At 35.4% G+C, this 12,838-nt stretch overlaps 2 pseudogenes; both read right to left on the bottom strand.

The window, feature by feature from the left end:
• Window positions 1-1,521: 1,521 nt before the first annotated feature.
• On the bottom strand, window positions 1,522-9,143 carry LOC117125472 (annotated as a pseudogene).
• LOC117125464 overlaps window positions 5,433-12,838 on the bottom strand; it is an 8,145-nt pseudogene continuing 739 nt past the window's right edge.

The raw sequence follows: 12,838 nt of genomic DNA, 5'->3' as shown, positions 1-12,838 counted from the left end.
TGATCAATGACGAACACGCTTTCATAGGAAACCCATCTTAGTGTTAAGAGATATGATATAAAAACATATAATTTCACATATTTCCCGACAACATTTTCGCAAAAACTCTTCATACTTTAAATTCCCCAAGCCTTCTCTTCCATATTATTGCAAGATCAGCCTAATCGCGTCACAAACGAAGGAAGAGATAGAAAAACAAATGACTTCAAAATTCGCTCAGAATCATCATATAAGCCCTCTCTCTCAGAGAGTGGGCTAAAAAAACGTATGCAACTACTAAATTTTTTATGTACGTATACACACATAAATAAGCCTTACTGTAATAAAAATGAGAAAGTTTACCTGACCGTTTTCAAGAGGGGAAAATCTAGACACATCAGAAGTCGGGAAAGCTCATTTCCCGCCATCTAGGAATCCCCCACCTTTCTTTTTGGGATTTTTGAAAAAAATGTGACCCCTCCTAAATGTGAACCCAGATCCTCCCCTGAATAAAATAAGGTTTTGTGTTTTTTTGTGTCACCAAAAGTATTTCTAGTAGTACATCTATCTTCTATGTAATAATGTGCTCCGACGTGTTAATTTTGCCAAAAAAAACATGTACGAAAATAATCGAGTCCTATTGTAGCGGATGTTAGTCCCGTTGGTGGTAGCTACAACAGTGAAAATCATAATTGTATTTGAAAGACTTTCGGGGACATTTGGTGGACAGAGAAAAACATAAAACGTTATTTTTAATAGGATAGACAAACAGACAGACAGACAGAGAGATAGAGAGAGATAGATAGATAGATAGATAGATAGATAGATAGATAGATAGATAGATAGATAGATAGATAGATAGATAGATAGATAGACAGACAGACAGATAAATTCAGAAGAGTTTGCAAATGTATTCTTGTTAATGCATATACTTCCTACAGTATCTGAATCTCTTGACAAGTACGCTTGGTCTGGAAACACTTCAATTCCGTAGAACACACAAAAAAAGGAAAATATACCGTTAAGTATTTCAAACATTGGTTTCCCCGGCACCTCAAGTTCCCGTAAGACTCTTAGGCACCAAAATAATTTTCACGAGTACTCTGCTAAATCCACTGTTATATTGCAGGCCCCTACCATCCCACCAGACTTCTGACCGAACTGTTTTTATAATTTGTAACATTCTCAATGTCTTGTTTTTCAAATTTTATTTTTTCTTTTTATCTAATTTCCTCCTGATTGATGTATGTATGTATGGTTTTAAAATAAGTTACGCCTTTTAATATCACTTTTTTTGTAAAACAAAATGCTTCAATTCAGCCTTTGGGTTCAAATGTATTTTTAATGCTGAATGTTTTTGAAATTTTGAAATAAAGATACCAAGATAAATATATCGGTGTTTTAATTAAAATTAGCCTACCCTGTGACCTTTGATCTCCCTTATTTGCATGTTTGGGTAATTTTGAAACGTGACAACCACCCTAAAATTGCCAATTTGTAGGCCTCTTTTTCATAAACGCCGCTGGACTATCAAAAGACAAAAAGACATGTTATTAAGAAGTAAAACTTGGATAAGAATGTATGCGAGGCCTTACATATAGCTTGCTGTAATTATACACAATGCAAAGCTGTGAATATGACCGTGTAACCGGCATAGGCTGTCATGTCATAATACTAGTTGTAGTTATCAGTACAGTAAAAGGAAAAGCCGAAATTAAAAAAACATTTGCTGTAAGACTATTAGGAACACTACAACGGAAAATTAAAAATTCAGGAAGCTTGCTGCCTTATTTAGTCAATCCACAATGGAATGAATATTTTGATAGAAGGCCAATACACAGTCTGATACTGAAAGTGTATCATGTCAAATACGCTTTATTTGTTCACGGTAATATAAATACACATTATTGTAGTTTGTTTTGTATGAATACATTACATTTCGAACACTTTTAAAATAATAACCCCGAAAAATCTAAAAGCCAGAACGGCTTTTAGATATCTACCGTTAAGCTGTATTGCCTTTTTTAATGCAGTTGTTGTCAATTGTATACCTACCTACAGATGCCTTTTGATTGATTGACTTTATATGGCATAAACAAAAACATATAGAACCTATTCAATTTGAAAGAATTCACAACAAGAACCAATTTGAATTAAACACACGCCATGTCAATTCTGCTTCGTAACTCTATGGATGTGCAATGTTTATTCATTGCCAGTTCATTGGATAACAAACGATAACAAAGACCTAATATCCTTGTATTAACAACATACTAATCAGCCAAAAGACTGTAAAACTATACAATTATAAACTAATGTAGGCCTACAATTTAAAAACACAATTAAAGACTTTTCTGAATCTAAAAACCTTAAGAAGATGTATGATACTAAATCATAAAACATTCGTTTGTAAATACGTAAATTTCATGTTGTCATGAATTCCTACTTGACGTATTTCCGAGCGGTATAGAAATGACTAAGAATCCCTCTCAAATAGACTTTTATTATGTATAAACTCCAACAAGAATCCAGTATCAAAATAACGCAATAACATTCACATAAACATGTGTTTCAAAAAAGAGCTCCAGAAAGATTAAACTGTCAGCTTATATACCCTAGGTGCACTATTCCAGAGCAATCAAGATCATTCTATATTGCCTAAGTTCTTCATTGGTCACCTTACATTATAATTAACCAATTAGGCTTATTTGTCTCTATAGTACCAAAGATTCTGGAAACTTCCACATATTAATCTTGAATTCTACATGGTGTCATGTGTTCCTAAAAATACCAATGTGGTTTACACTGTTTCTTTGATCAACTAAATGGTATTCTAGAATGTTCTATGTATTAAATATGTTAAAGTAAGGCAAGGAATGGTAATTTACTACACATGTAATAAGTCACTGGATGTGATTTGATAATTATTTTATCTTAAGCTTCTGAACACGAATTATTTTTATGATATTTTACTATAATACAATAGTATTCTCATATTGTAATATTATATTACAAAAAAATAACAATTTCCTAATGCTTAAAGCCATTGTGATTTTGAAAAATGAAATTGGTGACTAAATCTGAACCAGATCGTTAATATTAATATTGAAGGTCTTGGTTCTGTATTGGAAAATTCGTTTTCAGATGTAAATTTACTTCTTAACTTCGTAATTTAAATTACGGTACTTTTTGTATGCCGATTATGTAATTTCTTCTACCTACATATTTTAATAATACATTTTGTTTTTAAAATAAACTTGACATCCTTATTTATAGTATTGCTGATTTTATTTTCAGAGGTTGTCAAAACGTAATATCTTGAATTCTTTCTCAATAATAACTGGAATGAGTAATCTTAGGTGATAATATACATTTCAGTTATAGAAAAGTAATTTACGACTAATCTATAGCCATTACCCCCCAAACAAAAAATAGGTAGATCTGAAGAATCGAGTCAAAATGAAACAGATCCAATATTAAATTATATACTTACTATGTTTTTAAAACACAACATAGGTATTTTCCTCATTGACTTAATAGTAACCCATATATAAAATCATTAATATAAATATCAATTAAAAAAACAATTACATGAACTTGACACTTCTAGGTCTCAAAATAGGACTGCATGGTAAAGGTGACGTGGAGAGTTCAACCATAACGCTATAGAACTCGACCCTGTGAAAGCCAATAGAACCCCTGTTGTACTGGAATAGAAGAACAAACATATCAGAACAGAACAATAGTTTCACTGAAAAGAAAAGCACACGTTACAAAAGTAGCCTATTACGTATTTATGTCTCCTGTATGCCTTTATTTCCAAAACTATCCAACAGTCTGTCTCTGGGACAATTAGGTGACAAGAGTGCTGCTTCCAGCTTAGTCCAGAACAGCGCTTGTCTCTCGGGATACTCTTCCCATTGTATATACGTTTTCTTGCTCAATATTTTGTGTAACAGGATTGGCATATCTTTTGCCGATACTTTCTCAAGTAATACCACAACCAAGATATCCTCATGATTGTCAAACATGCGCATACGTGCCATCTCTAGTTCAAAATAACACCACTCACTCTTAGCGAAGTTTTTAGACACAATTAAAAGCACTTTCCGGCTGTATTTTACCGTTTACCGCATCCGCGATGTTATCTACAATTGCTGCTCCTGGGGTAAAATCCCGGTAATCAAAACATAGTTTAAAATGACGCTGGATCTCCAACGACGGCTGTAAAACAGAAATAATCCATGGTTGGTCTTTGCTGTTATATGATACAAACGCATCATACCGAATGTTAAGACCGTTAATTGGTGGGGGTCCTTGTGTGTCTAGTCGTTGATATTGTTTACGGAGTCTTCTTCTTTGATTCCAGTACCTTAAATCATATCTGAAGTAGTGAACAACCAATGCAATTACTATGAAAGCAAATCCAACTAATGCTAGTGGAATGGCAATCATCAAGACCCTCATTAATGTGTTGCACTGTAATACGTCAGGATCAAAATCCATCAACTTCTTGTATACCTTACTTGTGTAACTGAAACATTTTGTATGCCCACTGTCTTGCAATGAGACACTTGTATTGTCAAGCCAATGTCTAAACCAAACTAAATTACAATCACAAAGGAAGTGGTTGTGTGACAACTTTAGGATCTTTAATTTTTCTAAATCTTGTAGTCCGACATCTTCCGATATGGTAGCGAGTGAATTGCCGTCAAGATACACTGTTTGTAATTCATTGCAACCTGCAAATGCATGATATGGAATTTCTTCCACATGATTATCTGACATATATAACATAGTAAGTGAATGGATATTTTGGAAAACTGTTGCGGGTAAAATTGGTATTTCATTCTTTGTCAAATCAATAAATCTCAATTTGTCAGAATGTTTAAAGACGTCACTTGTTAGTATGGTTATTCCACATTCTTTCAGATGCAGTGTTTCTAGTGATACAAGATCTGTAAACCAGTGGGTCCGCAGCCGATATATATTAATGTTTCCGTTCAACGAGAGATACTTCAGCTTTCTTAAACCGCGAAATGCATCAAGTTCTATGGTTTTGTAAGTCAACATGTTGCCATTAAGACTCAAATATTCTAGGGCACGCGATGTTTTAAAAGAATTATTCTTCAAAAATAAAATGTCGTTTTCATCTAGTGTATAACTACGTGCATCAGTTGGGACTGTATTATTCGGTGGAACAGTTTTTAATTGCAGATTTGAACAATGTGCATTATGCTGGTATTCTAAAAATGGTTTGCCTTCGGTTATACAGTATGAACAGTTGCATCGATCTGGACATCTTAGTTCATTTAGAGGCTGTGTTTTATTAATTGACAAAGGGTTGTATTTGTAGCATGTCTGTAATAATTGGCCTACAGTTGGCCTGCAGTTTAATGCCGTAAATACAGCAAGACAAATCAAGTGCATTAAGGATCCCATCTTCCTAGAATTCAGGACACAGTCCTAAATGGTTTCTTTGTCGTCAACATTGTTGTAACGAGTTTGTAAACCCAGAAGCCAAATGTTGCTGTTAAGTTTCTGAAAGAAAGTAATTATAAAGTATTATATTCTGATCACATTATACACGAGATGAGTAAATTAAAATAAGACACTACAGTGGATAGCTATACTTAAAAAGTGCCTGATAAAATTAACTAACAGCCAGATCACGTTTGCAGTATTTCCGAATGTTGATGTAGTCGTTTGCCAAATGGTAGCTCAAATAGCAAAATTCACAAAAAGTTACAAAACATCATGAACAATTTAATACCTGTGAGGGGGATATGTTAATGCGGCCTGATTGGGTTGGTGGCCGACTGCCCAGGAAACACAAAACATTTTTATAACATTCGCGAACGTTGTTATTAGGTATGTCACAAAATAAGGTTCACATAACGTTGTAAGAACGTTCAAAGGTTGTGACGAAATTAGATTTCGGAGAGGATCTAGAGATGTCCGAAAGGGCGGGGGGCCGAATGTGGGCAGATCTAGAAAAAAAAAACACTACCCAAGGGGTCGGGGGCATGCGCCGTAACGAATTTCCTAAAAAATAACCTCTGAAGCGTTTTGGCTTTTTCTTTCTTTATTTATTTCCTTTTTTTAAACTTTTCCAAACAAAAAAAATAGGGAGGGGAGAGGGGCGGGCCCCTCCAAATCCGCCCCTGTATAGTACGCACATAAAATAACGTTTTTATCACCAAAGTGTAACGTTATTATAACGTTCTTATAACATAATAATGTTAGCTGGGTGGGTGGGGTGCGAGTATTTTGGGGAGTCCTCCGCATACCTAAACCACAGCCACTGTTGAGAGAAAAGTAATTAAAAATCAACTCATCATATCACCTTATTTTTGAGCTAGCACCTCACCCCCCCCCCTCCCACTTACCTCCGCACCTGCACTATCCTTCCATTTCAAAACTCCTGGGTACCAGGGTTCCCAAGTTGTGAAAGTAAAATTCTTGGAAATTTTTTCGTGCAGGGCAAGTTAGCGACCCATGTACAAGGACACGCGTGTACAAATGTATTGTCTTGTTCAATATAAAAGCAGGCTTGGGCACGTTTAGGTCACTGTTAATATATATTGCTGCCTAGAGCAGGCGTGGGCATAAAAATCGGTTGGAGGGCCAAAGTGAATTTTTGATTAAACACCGAGGGACTCACCCAAGCGTTTGCAGTGTGCTCCCAAAAAATAATTAAAAAAAAAAAAAAACCTTCATGCACTGCTTTTATACCATTTTATTATCAGTTTTAACATCACTTTTTACAGATGACCGGCGAGGTGTCGGGCCGTAAAAAATAAGGTAATTTTTAGTCAAAAATGTTTAGAGAGCCGCACATATAGGTTTTTTAATTTATTTTTGCGGGAGGCAAAAAAAATCACTGTATGGCCACATGCGGCCTGCTGACCGAACTTTGCCTAACTGTGGCCTAGAATGTTCAATAAATCAGATATTATCTGCCATATGTAATGCATAAGAATAGGGAAATTCAGCTTAGTATAAGCAATAATTGCAAGGAAATAATACAAGAAAAATTCGAATTCCGGGAGAAAATGTGATTTCCGGGAGACCGGGAGATGAACCAAAATTCCTGTATTTACGTAATTGTGTGTTCCGAATAGTAAATTTAGGCTAATGTATTAAAATTCAGAATCAACTGAGTCAATTCAATCACTGGTTTTATTATTGCCTTGATTCAAATACAATGCCCATCTACTGGCTGAAAAATACTTAAAAAAAATATTAAGGAAAGTTTCAACTGCAAATCGAATTTTAGTTTTTTTTTTTAATGTAAAGGCATGACATATTACAATTTCGAATAAATAGGAAATCTTTTATGGAAATTATGATGGTATTTAATGTAAATTTTGTGGATTAGTGGCATATTAATTACGCAAATGAGCAATTAGCATATTCACACACGTACCAAAACAATAGGCTCCGTCTTTTATTACGATCTTACATTCTGCCAAGTTTAGAATCAATTGGACTAACAAAACTTTAGTTATGTGGTAACAAACAATTTACCCAACAATATGACAACAACAACAACGACAGCATGAAGAAGACCATGACAAAAAACAAGCCTCGCCTGAGCTTCGCTCATGATGATGATGATGATGATGGTGATACTGGTGAATGGTCGCGGTGATGATGATGATGAGGATGATGATGATAACGACCATGATGATAATAATATCAAAACCAAAATGGGCTTAGAGATGAGCATTAGCGAGGAACAATATCTAACAGAAATTGTGAAGTTGTCTAACAGGGGTTCGTAGAATGAAGTCATAAACCGATGACATGGATTCTTTATAAATTCTAATTTAATTTTAATAAAGGGGAGAAAACAACAATTATATATGTCCTGTCTCTTATACACATCTAGATGTGTATGTGGTAGTAGTAGTAGTGAGGCGGCATTGGTGATAATAATAATGATGATGATGATGAGGATGATGATGATAACGACCATGATGATAATAATATCAAAACCAAAATGGGTTTAGAGATGAGCATTAGCGAGGAACAATATCTAACAGAAATTGTGAAGTTGTCTAACAGGGGTTCGTAGAATGAAGTCATAAACCGATGACATGGATTCTTTATAAATTCTAATTTAATTTTAATAAAATTTTAATTAAGAACAAGAAAAAGGAAAGTAATTGGTAACAAAAACATTATTTTAAGTGTATCGTATTAGTATGTGCTGAGAGGACAAAAATTAGTGTCCCCTTAGTAAATTGACCATTCTGCACGCTGTTTGTCCTCACCCCTTCGCTTATTAAAGGGTTGATCGTATACGTGTTTAACTTGTCGTTTTGTCGTTTCTGATTAGGTGCTTCACTCTAATTTTATATGGTAACCTTTAGTTGGTTTATTCTTGATTTATTATTTTAGAATGTTTGCAGCTTGAGCACTAAATATTGGTCAATAATACCGGGCTTCTGTAAGCCTACTTCCCTTTATCTGAGACATTTACACATTCTTAGTCAATTTGACTATTGAATTGAAACCGAAACTGTGAGTGGGACAATATTATTTTTGCTGCCAACAAAGGGTGACCATATCAACAAGTTTGAATACCAGTGCTCTAGGCCTCGTATCATAATGGAGTCTGAGCCACTGAGGCAATACGGTGGTAATGTACATGCCTACTGTTATGCCAGGTTGTAAAAATTCAATGGTAATTAACATAAAAGCACGCACTTTAATGGTTTGTTTACCTCCAAAAATGGCTCTATAAAAATGATTCTGGATATCAAAAATCTGCCTATATATGACAAACGATATATTAGCTCCATTCATATTATGTTACAGTGCGTTCGTGATATTTTCGTAATACTATATACTGTATTCGACTACATCAATTGAGCCCGTTGGAGAATTAATAGGTCCTATATAATTTACTGTAGGCCTACCATCATTTTGCTATGTCGGGTATCTTGGGCTCCACCAATTGAAGAGTCAATATGCCATTACCTGTTTATTCTCCTTTCTTGGCGTCGGATACTGTGTATATTTCGACCTAACATCCTCAGTCATCCTGAGGACCTAAGTTCAGGTCAGCACGCCACTGAGCATTGTGAAACACCATTACTGATTATTTCCATACATGAGGCAAGCTGCAAAATAAATGTGTTCAACAGGGCGCATGATCAATTGGGCCAAAGATCAATGACTACACCTAACTCAAGTATCTCCAAAGCCAAATAGACAAAGTAAAACTTGCCGGTTGAATGGTTGTGTCTGTTAAAAATTCCATTTGTGATCATACAATACACAGTGGTGGACCAGTGATGAACTTTCACAGATAGAGGGTCCACACACCTGCGCCCCACCATGATTGGGGCTAAGCAGGAGTGGCACCAGTAGGGGTTCCTCCGCGAGGTGTGGCGGCCGCCAGCTGTCTCTTATACACATCTTACATATATATATATATATTTATATATATACATATGTGTATATATATATACTTTTTTAATCCATTATTAAAAAACAAGCACTATATTTCTAAAAGCTAATTCTGTAAAATTATAAGTACTAAAGAGTTTCTGTAGTCGCCATGGAAATGTGTTTTTTTTTTGTGTGTGTGTTTAATAACTCGCAATTTATTGATTTTTCATCAGTCGTTTTGAAAAGTGCATTTGATATTGACAATGAAACAAAACTATAAGTCTGTAGGATTTATGGGTTAATTTTTTTTTCTGGCAATCTCAGTTTTCTGGCAATCTCAGTTTTCATACTTATTTTCATTTCCTTAAATTTGAAATAATTAATTCATTTTCCCTCAAATTCTTTTGACAGATAGGGAACCTACTACGATGGTGGGGCTGAGATAAGAAAATTTGTGATTATGGCACCATGGAAATTGCACTCTTAGACTTAAAATTTAGGCACTAATCCTTGAAGGGCCGTCACTGATTTCCGAACAAAAATCGAAGTCGAGATTGCTTCCACGATCCCAATGAATTATTAATCACAAGCGGTATTCCTGATATAGGTATTCCCTGACGAAACCTTCACTTTTCCCCAGATGGATAAAAATTATCTTTCTATAGTAGGCCTAGCCTATAATTGAGGCTACTCCAACTGTAGCGGGTCCAGGAAGTCGAAATAGAGGGGAGGAGTCCAGGGAGGATCTTGTACAAGTGGAATTCCCACCCACCACAGCCCCACGACAGTTAACTGACTCATACTGGGCTCCCCTTTGAATCCATCACTGTTCAATATAACACTTGAAATACGTTTCACGTGAATTAAATTAAATTAGATGGAGTTGAAATGTGGTTATATTATGTTAGTTTGAAGGTTTACTGTAAGACAATCAGTTACATTTACTGTACATTTTCATTGTTAGCATAAAGAGTGTCGCTCCATAAACAGGACCGTCCCCATATGCCTAGTTACAGAATTCACAAAGGCGGGCGGCGAGTCCATTCTTTTTTCTCATACTCAGTGTGAGTTTCAAGGAAAAATTACAGACGCGAGTATGACGTCAATCCTCATCATGGTTGCTCAACTCAAAAAGTAAACTTGTAATGTTCGTTGGAAAATGAAAAAAAATCTATATTCTATAATAATAATAATAATAATAATAATAATAATAATAATAATAATAATAATAATAATAATAATTGTGGGAGAACGTGACTCAGTCAGACACAAAAGGGTTATTCTTGGTTTTTTGTATTGTAAAAATTATGCTTTATTCACGTCAAAATATATCCCTCCACAAACAAAACACGCAATAGTGTATCGATAAGTAACAGATGGACAAAGTTACAGCTATAACAGTTGATCACGACGATTACGTCGATTACAATGCTTGACATGGATTACAACAATTACAACAATTGCATCAATTACAAGGCTTACAGCAATTACAGCTGTTACAACTATTACACACACGATTCAAAAACCCTTCGCCTAAACTCAGAACAGGTTAGCAATATCAGGTTAGCAAATCAACGACTTCAGTACCAAAAACATGAGCTTATCGCTTGATAAACGCTAACTGAATTAAAGCAAAGATACTAGAAACACAAGATAAAGTACGGAAGCCCGTTAGTGTCAACAGTGAATAAAAATTTCAAATCAGTTATCTGGCGGCCGCCAGATAATTAAGTGGCGGCCGCCAGATAATTAAGTGGCGGCCGATCTGGCGGCCGCCAGATAATTATCTGGCGGCCGCCACTTAATAATGGGTACCCAGGTTGCGGTATAGCATTATCTTGATGTAGAACAGGCCATTAAAGAGCATGATTGGCCTAGCATTTAATATACGGTAGCATTTAGCCTAGCTATTTATTTTAGCTACAGCTTGTAATAGCTTATAGGCCTAGTAGCAGTCATATAGCCATTCACAAAATATATCTATATCTTTGCTGTAGCACATCAACTGTATTATATGTTCTATTTTGCTGTTTATGTGAGTGTGATATTGTCTGTTATAGCTGAGTTAAATATTAAAGGGTATTATATGATTAAAAGCATACTAGTAGCTGGTCACCATCTCTACCTTATAATGGCAGTCATATAGCACCAATTTCAAAAAATATTAGCAATTACAGGGTTAAGTATTAAATAGCGATTAAAATTAAGCATTAAATACGGTAGTGTTTAAAAGCATGGTAGCTGGTCACTATCTAGCTATAATATCAATTTTATTATAGCACAAATATCACAAAATATAGCAATCACTGATTAAAAGCATGTTAGTAGCTGCCACAATGGTTTAACTGCATTTTTTACACAACGTTTGCGATGATAGGCGTTAGAGTTAAGCACGCCAGCAGTTTAATACCATTTACCATTGAAGGCTTTTGCGCCTATAGGGTTAGGCACGTCAGCAGATTACCTTTGAGCAGATGTTTGCAACGATATTCGTTATAGTTAAACACGTCAAGCGTTGACGCCGATAGGCGTTACCTTAAGCAATTTAGCACATTAACATTTAAAAGGCGTTTGCAACGATAGGCATTAGGGTTAATCACGCCAACAGTTTATCATTGAGTAGGGGTTTGCGATGATAGGCATTAGGGTTGAGCAGATCAGGTGAATAGGCCTTTGCGAAGATAGGCGTTAGGGTTAAGCACGTCAGGGGTTTGCAACAACAGGCGTTATGGTTAGGCACGTCACTGGTTTACCATTGAATAGGCGTTTGCGGACGATAGGCTTTAGAATTAAGCACGTCAGGCGTTTGCGCCGATAGATTATTTGGTTATTTTGTGGATTAAGTTTGGAGCACGTCAGTATTTTACCATTGAAGAGACGTTTGCGACGATAACAAATAGGAAAAATAACATATTCAATTGCAAATGACCGGTGAAAATGCCCATTAGCGTACACAGTTGAAAATCTTATTAACCCTAATTCCTCTTCATTAATATGCAATGGCTGGTGCGAACATCTATTTATTAGCGGACATGGTAAAATGGCTGACATGTTTATCCTTAAAGCCTATCGTCGCAAACGCCTGATGACTTGCTTAAACCTAACGCCTATCATCCCAAACGCCTATTTAATGACATTCTTTTAATCGCTATTTAATGCTTCCTAGTGATGTTATATTTTGTGAAATGGGTGCTATATGACAGCTATTATAAGCTATAGCTATTGTATAACAGCTACGAACATGCTTTTAATCGCTATTTAATACATTAACCATGTAATTGCTATATGACTGCCATTATAAGGTATAGCTTGTGACCAGCTAATTGTATGCTTTTAATCACTATTTAATGCCCTTTAATATTTAACCCAGCTATTACAGACAATATCACACTCACATAAACAGCAAAATAGAACATATAATACAGTTGATGTGCTACAGCAAAGATATAGATACATT

This window comes from Anneissia japonica, unplaced genomic scaffold, assembly GCF_011630105.1.
Source record: "Anneissia japonica isolate Jap-2015-1 unplaced genomic scaffold, ASM1163010v1 scaffold1467_len401143_cov160, whole genome shotgun sequence".
Taxonomy (NCBI): Eukaryota; Metazoa; Echinodermata; class Crinoidea; order Comatulida; family Comatulidae; genus Anneissia; species Anneissia japonica.
This window is presented reverse-complemented; position numbering and strand designations above follow the sequence as displayed.